At 56.7% G+C, this 7490-nt stretch overlaps 1 long non-coding RNA gene across 1 annotated transcript; it reads right to left on the reverse strand.

Moving 5' to 3' along the window:
* Nucleotides 1-4651: 4651 nt before the first annotated feature.
* On the reverse strand, nt 4652-6490 carry LOC136019411 (uncharacterized). Its single transcript, XR_010614866.1, has 2 exons — nt 6055-6490; nt 4652-4888 (listed from the first exon to the last, which is right to left on the reverse strand). It is a non-coding gene; the product is annotated as an uncharacterized LOC136019411 (long non-coding RNA).
* Between the last annotated feature and the right edge of the window lie 1000 nt (nt 6491-7490).

Below are 7490 nucleotides of genomic sequence, written 5' to 3' on the forward strand. Positions count from 1 at the left end.
CGCAGCGGCTCTGCCGGAGCTGCCGCGGCCGCAAGCTCCGGTCCCTGCCCGGCAGGGGCTGAAGCCCCGAGCCTCGCGTGCGCCCGGGGCACGGCCGTTACCTGCGCCGCGGCGGGGAGAGGTGCAGGGAGGCCGCGGCGGGGCCCGGGCGGCTGCAGGGGCCCCAGGGGCGCTCCGCGGCTCCTCCCGGCCTCTGTCCCGGCGCCCCCGGAACGGACGCGCTGCTCGGGAGCGCCTGCGCAGCGCCCGAGGCGGCGCCGGAGCCCCCGGAGCGGGTCCCGCCGGTCTCGAGCGGCGACGCCGCCGCGCCCCGAGCTCCGGCCCCTGCGGCGGCTGCGAGCCCGGGTCCAGCACCTCGTGTACCGTAAAGGCAGGCCTGTGGCCAGGGCATCGCACATGTACCATAGACAGGCAGCTAGACCGTACCTTCTACCATAGAGACGCAGGCCAGAGGGCAGAGCGTCGCACGTGTACTGCAGGCAGCCGGCCCTAGAGCCAGAGTACCTCCCGGCTGGGCGCTGTGCTGGCAGCGCTGTCTCTCCTTCTGTCTCTTTTTTTCTCCGGTCATTCAGGAGGAGGAACGGAGCAAGCCCGGACTCAGATGTTTGTTTGCTGTGTCCTGGGCGCTGCTCCCTTGGTCACCCTCCAGTGGCCGATCCACTGGCAGGGAGCGGGAGGAGCAGCACAGCGGAGCCTGGGAAAGGCCGGGACCCGCTTCCCACGCCCTTGTGTCCCCGTGAGCCCAGCCTGGAGCCACGGCTGCTCCGCTCCAGCGCTGTCCCCTGAGCGGCAGCAGCTGCCCCTGTCCCAGCTCGTGGGACACCTGCACCGAGCCACAGCCTGGGTTGGGTTGGAGGTGCCTTAAAGCTCCTCCAGTCCCAACCCCTGCCACGGGCAGGGACCCCTTCCACTGGAGCAGCTTGCTCCAAGCCCCTGTGTCCAACCTGGCCTTGAGCACTGCCAGGGATGGGGCAGCCACAGCTTCTCTGGGCACCCTGTGCCAGTCACTGGAGCATTTTGTTCCCAGTGGCCTTTGGTTTGCAGCAAATTCCCTCATCTGTTCCAGCATCACAGTGTCGTGGGAAGCAAGAGCAAATCCCTCAAATGATGCGGAACACCCCTGTGGGCACCTGGGTCCAATGAGAAGAGCACAAGTGGCCAAGGAGGAGGATCTCTCTGCCCACCCCTCAGCACAATGTCTCCTGCCTTTTCACAGTCCCAGCACCACTTGGTTGGCTCCAGCTCTGTCTCCCTTCTCCCAGCCCTGGGTGTTTGGCACAGCCTTCCCATGATCCGGACAGCCGCCCCCTGTGGAGTTGGGTGCTGGAGGGGTGCTTGGGGGGTCCCCGGGCTCTGCTTGATGCCAGGTCCCTCCTGGCACCCTGCATGCAGCAGCCCAATACGTCCGATATTAAGGCTGGATCATCCCCCTCCCTCCAGTCTGCTCAGTGATGCCACCTCATGAACATGCTTTGGATCATAGTCTTGGATCACCTCCTCCTCTGGCCATTCCTGGGAGTCTTCCACATGTCCCACAGCATGGAAGCAGAAAGGATCCTTGGCAATTCACTGCAGACTGAGGTTAAGCCATTGCACTGATCAGAAGTGGTAAACTGAGTCAGGAACTGTGAGCTGGTGTCCATGAATGTGTGCTTGGGGATGTCCTCCAAGAAGGGAGGACATGGCCACTGTGGGCAAGACAAGCCCTTCCTTTGACTTCTCTGTTTGCTGTAGGGCAGCGGGGGCTGTCCCAGCCTGCTCTCCCACCCTCCACTCCTGGGAATGATAAAATATCCAGCCTCATATCACCCCCCCCCCACCCCGGGAAAATGAGAATGGGGTGTCCCTGGAGGGACAGACAGCCTGTGCTGGGGCAGGGATGGGGCAGCATCTGCGCCTTCCCCTACCCTCCATGGGGACAGGGGCAGGCGAGCCTGGACACAGCCAACGCCTCCCCCCTGTGCTGGGTGAATGCTTCTGCTTGCCCAGGGCAGCAATCTGGGAAGGGGGAGAGTGGCTCCCTGGGATGAGTGGGAGGAGGTGGGTGATTCAGGTGAGAGCCACACAGAGGCTGGCCCATTCAACCCAGGACCTCAGTGGCTCCATGAGTCTGAGCTGAGGCTTGAAGTCTCACTGTGACCCATGTCTCATGTGCCCAGCTCTGCCCCATGGCTCCTTCATGGAGCAGGAATTCTGCAGCTCTGCCTGCCCGCAGCTCCATCCCCCTTGGGCATCCTTGGGGTCTCCCCTCAGCTCCCCCCTGCCCCAGGAATACCGTTCACCCCAGGGTCACTGCTTTGGCTGCTGCACAGCCCCTTTCCCCTTCCAACCCGACTTTCCCACTGCCTGCAGCACAGCGTGGCCCTGCCCCAGCCTTTCCGTGGCCCCTTGGGTCCCGCTTGGAGCAGAGGAATGTGGCTCAGCAGCCTGGGGGCTCTTTGTCCCAGTGAGTGACCCTGGAGGGGTGTTGGGGTCAGGATGCTTGGCACAAAGGCAGACGCTGGGGTTGTCCCCATCCAGGCAAGCCCCTGAGCTCAGCCCACCCCAGCAGGGTAGCATGGACCAGCAGCATCTGTGGGGAGCATCCCTGGACTGCCAGGACATACCTGGCCACTCTGGGAATCACAGAACCCCAGCCTGGTTTGGTTGAAGGGAGCTTAAAGCTCATCCAGTTCCAACCCCTGCCATGGGCAGGGCCACCTTCCACTGGAGCAGCTTCCTCCAGGCCCCTGTGTCCAACCTGGCCTTGAACACTGCCAGGGATGGGGCAGCCACAGCTTCTCTGGGCAACCTGTGCCAGCGCCTCAGCACCCTCACAGGGAAGAGCTTCTGCCTAAGAGCTCATCTCAGTCTCCCCTCTGGCAGGTTAAAGCCATTCCCCTTGGGCTGTCCCTACAGGCCCTTGTCCAGAGCCCCTTTCCAGGTTTCTTGTAGGCTCTTTTAGGGGACCACGGCAAGGAATTGATGAGGGTTTGTGAGACCTGCAGCAGAGCATCTGCTCACCACGGGTCTGAGCATCAGCCCCCCACCCTGTTGGCTCTGGCTGTGGAAACCCTCTGGCTGTGCTGGAGCAGGGGCCAGGCACGGAGTCCCTCCACCTCCAAGGCATCACCTGCACCTTGAGGGCTTCATTTTGGGCATGTCTCCTGTGCCATGCACCGGGTGGCCGTGCAGAGCAAGCACTAATGGGGAGGTGGGATGTGCAGTGAAGGGTGTCGGGGGGTTGCAGCCATGGGGCAGAGCCTCTGCCTCAGCTGAGGAAGACAAGGAGGTGAGAGAAGGTCAGGGAAGTTTTAGCCTGGCCCAAAGCGCTGGGGCAGGAGGGGCTGAGCTCCATGTAACCACTGTTATTTAATTTGTTTTTTCTAAATAAAAAAAAGGAAGGAAGTTAATAAATAATGTAAAGTGGAGAATGCATTAACGAAAGAGAGAACGAGGGAGAGAGGGGGAGAGAGGAAGGGACAGGGCAGAGGGAGAGTGTGGGGCCGGGAAAGAGACTTCCTGCCTGCATCGATGGGAACCTCATGCCGGTGCAGTAGGAGGGAGAGGTGCCTGGTGATTCTCAGGAGCTCTGGCCAGGCAGGTCCTCTTTGGCTGCTCTGAAATCTTGATGTGGGGCAGCGGGGGCAGATGCTGAGGAAACACCTTCTTGTGCAGCCCCAGCAACTTGCTGTTGAGGCTGCCCTTGCTGCCTGCTGCCAGCACTGCTGGCAGGTGCTCTGCCACTCACCCAGCGCTCCTCAGTGTGTGCTGAGTGGCTGGGGCCTTGCTGCTGTTGCCTGCACGGACGGTGTCTGTTCTTGCTTGTGTCCCTGCAGCCCTGCTGTGTGCTGGGTCCTGCAGTGCCACTGGCTGCTGGCGGGGTCCCTGGCTCCCTGTCACAGGTAGCAGTCTGCAGTACCTGCTGACAGCTGTCTCTGACTGAAGTGGTGGCTGGGATGCCACTGTCACCAGTGGTGGCAGATGGAGTGTCTGCTCCTGTGTTGTCACGCTGTTTTGGGACCCAAGCCCACGTCTCCTACAGCCCAGTGCTGGTGGGAGCAGGGGCAGAGGCAGGGTAGGGGCTGGCAGGTGGAACATGACCTGCCACAGCACCTGCTGGATTGGCGTGCACAGGCAATCTGAGATAGCAGATCCCAAGTTCCTACATGGGGGCTGGAGTGCCGATAACATGCTCCTGACATCATTATACCTCTGGGTCCAGCACCTCCAGTGACTGGCTTTCCCAACCCAGTTCAGCCTGTGCTTTCCAAACACGCATACACGCACAAGTGCACCTCCTCCATTGCTCCCATAGTTTAGTTCCTTATCTCTGGCCTTAGCGACTCCAAGCCTTGCTCCTTATTCTCACATCCCTTCTGCATCCCTGTCATTCAGGTCACTGGGTTGCAGCACATACCAGGCTTCAAAAGCCAGCTGACGTGGGAGCCACTGCATCACACACTGTTTCATCCCATTGGGATGTGCTTTTCATGCATGGGCAGCACACGCTGCAGAGAGCCAGTAGGACTGCAAGCTCAGCAGCTGGGAAATGCTGGAAGAAAAGAGGCTGCTCTGCAGGCTTCTCCGCTACCGACATGAGGGAAAACCTGGCAACGGCATGCAGCATACTCCCCTTTCAAAGCCCGCAATGCACAGCTACAGGACAAAGTTATTTAACTTAGAACAGTCTGACTTTATTGGTGCAAAGATCAGAACTGTAGGTGACTGGAAATATTCTCGTACTCAGAGGAGGGTGTCTGAGGTGAAGGGGTGCACGCAGACAGTGGCCCCCCCTTCCCTACTGACACCTATTGTGGTGTTTCTTTTCTAGAGTTTAGTCTTCATGGATGTTGAAAAGCTTTGCTACTTCATTGAGATCATCGTGCTCCTCCCCATCTTTGATGATCTGATGGAAGGAAGAACACATTAAAACCTGCACATACTTTAAAGTACCAGTGCTGCAAGGCTGTACCTGTCACCCATCAACACAATGAATTCCTTAGATCTCTGAAGCTCTGCTGATGACAACTTAGGCAGTCCACAGCACAACAGTACTTACTACAGCCAAATTTATATGGGAGTCTTAAACACATTATTATCTACCTACAGGCTGGAGTTGAAACAATCTCACTACCCCCGTAGGATTTCTTTCTGATGCCTAGGTTTCCCTTTACTGATCTGAAGAACAAGTACCTTCAAACAAGTGATTCACAGCTCTGAGAGGATGAGCCAGCTTGGCTCTTTGCATGACTTAGAGGAGCCCATGTAAGTGGCTTAAACTTGCAAACCTACCTTTTAGATGATGAGATGAAGAGGGCAAGGTACACACTTGGCCCTCTGATTTAGAGGAATGGCTGCTACAAGAAGGAAGGAAAGGACCTCTTTCATGGGGATGGAAGTAGTAATAGGTTTAAAGTGCACCCTGAAAGCTTCTGATTAGGTACCAATGGAAACTTCCCCCAGTAAGAATAGCTCATTTTGGGACAGATCACCTGGAGATGGTATGGAATATCTCTCAAACTACTGAAATTCTCCAGGTGTTAACAAGTGACCTAAGTATAGCTGATCTTACCTTGGAGGATGGAGACTGACTATGGGGGATGGAGACTGACTATGGGGGATGGAGACAGGCTAAGCAACTACTCAAGGCTGCTCCTAACCTGACTTTTTATGGCAGGGTATTTAGGATGAGAGTTTAAGATTGTTTTAGACACTTGTAAATCATAAAATGTAGCACAAATACAGGACATTTCATGCTGATGCTCAGCCCATTGTGATTCTTGCCTGTACTTACTGCAGGCCTGAAATTTCAGCCCTGCAGAGGCAAGGTTTGAAACATAAACCTGACTCAAGTTGTTTTTTGTAAGACTTTTGAACAAACATGCAGAAAAGCACAAGGCCATCTCCCATAATTCACCTGAGGCAGGGCTACGATTGGATGTTGCACAGCGCCGTTCCAGACACAGCATCTGCATTTATTCATCCTAATTTTCAATTGTAGATTGATTTTTCCACATGAAAATCCCTGACCTAAGCAAGCCTTCCTGTTCAGCACACTCGTCCTGTACTGACCTTTCGAGCAATAGGCATCCTGTTGAAGATGTTCCACAATACAATTCCAACCACAACTTTATCCCTGAGGTAGAAAATGACACCTTTGCCATAGTCTTCTCCCTGCTTTGGAACTTGAGGTGCTGGTGAAGAGCTTGGAGAAACGTGAACTTCTGAGGCTTCTGCTTCTGTCTCACTTTCTGATCGAATACCCGTCCCTAACGCAAAGATATGAGACAGCGAACATCCAGTGCGGAAAAAAGCAGCAGCTTTTTGCTGTGATTGTGAAAGCAGACTAAAGAGTGAGGTTCTGTAACAGCCTGAGGCATTCTCCTTTGAGGTGCATACAGCAAAAGTTAGGTTTCTATAACAGGAGAATGAAGCAATCCTAACGCGAAGCACATCCCTGACAGTTGCTGAGGTGAGTAGCAATTGCCGAGGCGATTAGCTAGAGAGAGGACGCTTTCAACACCGGAGCGGGGGCGGGGCGGAGGTCAGCGTCCAGGAGCCTCAACTCAGAGGGGCGAGAGCCACCGAGGGAGCCTGCAGGACCTGCCCTGGAGCCGGCGGCTCCGCTGAGGCGAGCAGGGACCCGCAGGGGGCGGAGCCAGGAGGGGCGGCACCAGCCCCGAGTGGGTAAAAACCTGCCCCAGGGGGCGCGAGCAACCGGAAGCGAGGCCAACGGGGGCCGAGGGGCAGTTTGCGCGGGCAGGCGCGCGGGATAGGGGGGCCGTGCCGTATGGCCGGGGCCCGCTCTGGGAGCTCTGCTCTGGCTGCCCCGGCGGTGCCCAGCGTAGGCACCCAGACAGAGCCGATGAGAGGGGAGGCTGCAGGGCAGAGCTCGGGGTGTAGAAAGTGCCTGCACTGCTCTCCTGAGGCAAGGGTGCACAATCAGTAGGGCTACACTCGGTGCTCCCTGGTGCAGGTCCACCTGCAGTAGGTGGCTGAGCTGCAGGAAGCTGTCAATAGGCTAAAAGACGTAAAGGAAGCTGAGAGGAAGCAGGAATGCTTGCTCCAGGCCCAGACTGGAGGATGGAGTGCCGATAACGTGCTCCTGACATCATTATACCTCTGGGTCCAGCACGTCTTCCTAAGAAAATTTTATGTTTCCATTTAAAGAAAGCTTCAGACAGAAGGTTAACCCAATCCACACAGACACATTCCCGCACAGGACGTCTCCTGCGATTTACGGAATAATAACCAGAAAACAGTATTCACAAAAGAATACCTGTTCAGTGACGGTCCTTGCCTGCACCCGCAGTGATCTGAGTGAGCCGTGGGGTCCCACCAGGAAAAATTCCCAAGGGCCCTAGGAAGCCCTGTCCTCAGAGGGTCCTCCTGCAGCTGAGCAGAGGGTGTCCAATCTGGGTTGCCAAATTGGTTCATAGAACTCGTTAAGAACTCACCAACAAAGTCTAACTTGACAAGCAGGTATTCTTTATTGCAGTGCTGGCAGA

Source organism: Lathamus discolor, chromosome 9 (assembly GCF_037157495.1).
Source record: "Lathamus discolor isolate bLatDis1 chromosome 9, bLatDis1.hap1, whole genome shotgun sequence".
Taxonomy (NCBI): domain Eukaryota; kingdom Metazoa; phylum Chordata; class Aves; order Psittaciformes; family Psittacidae; genus Lathamus; species Lathamus discolor.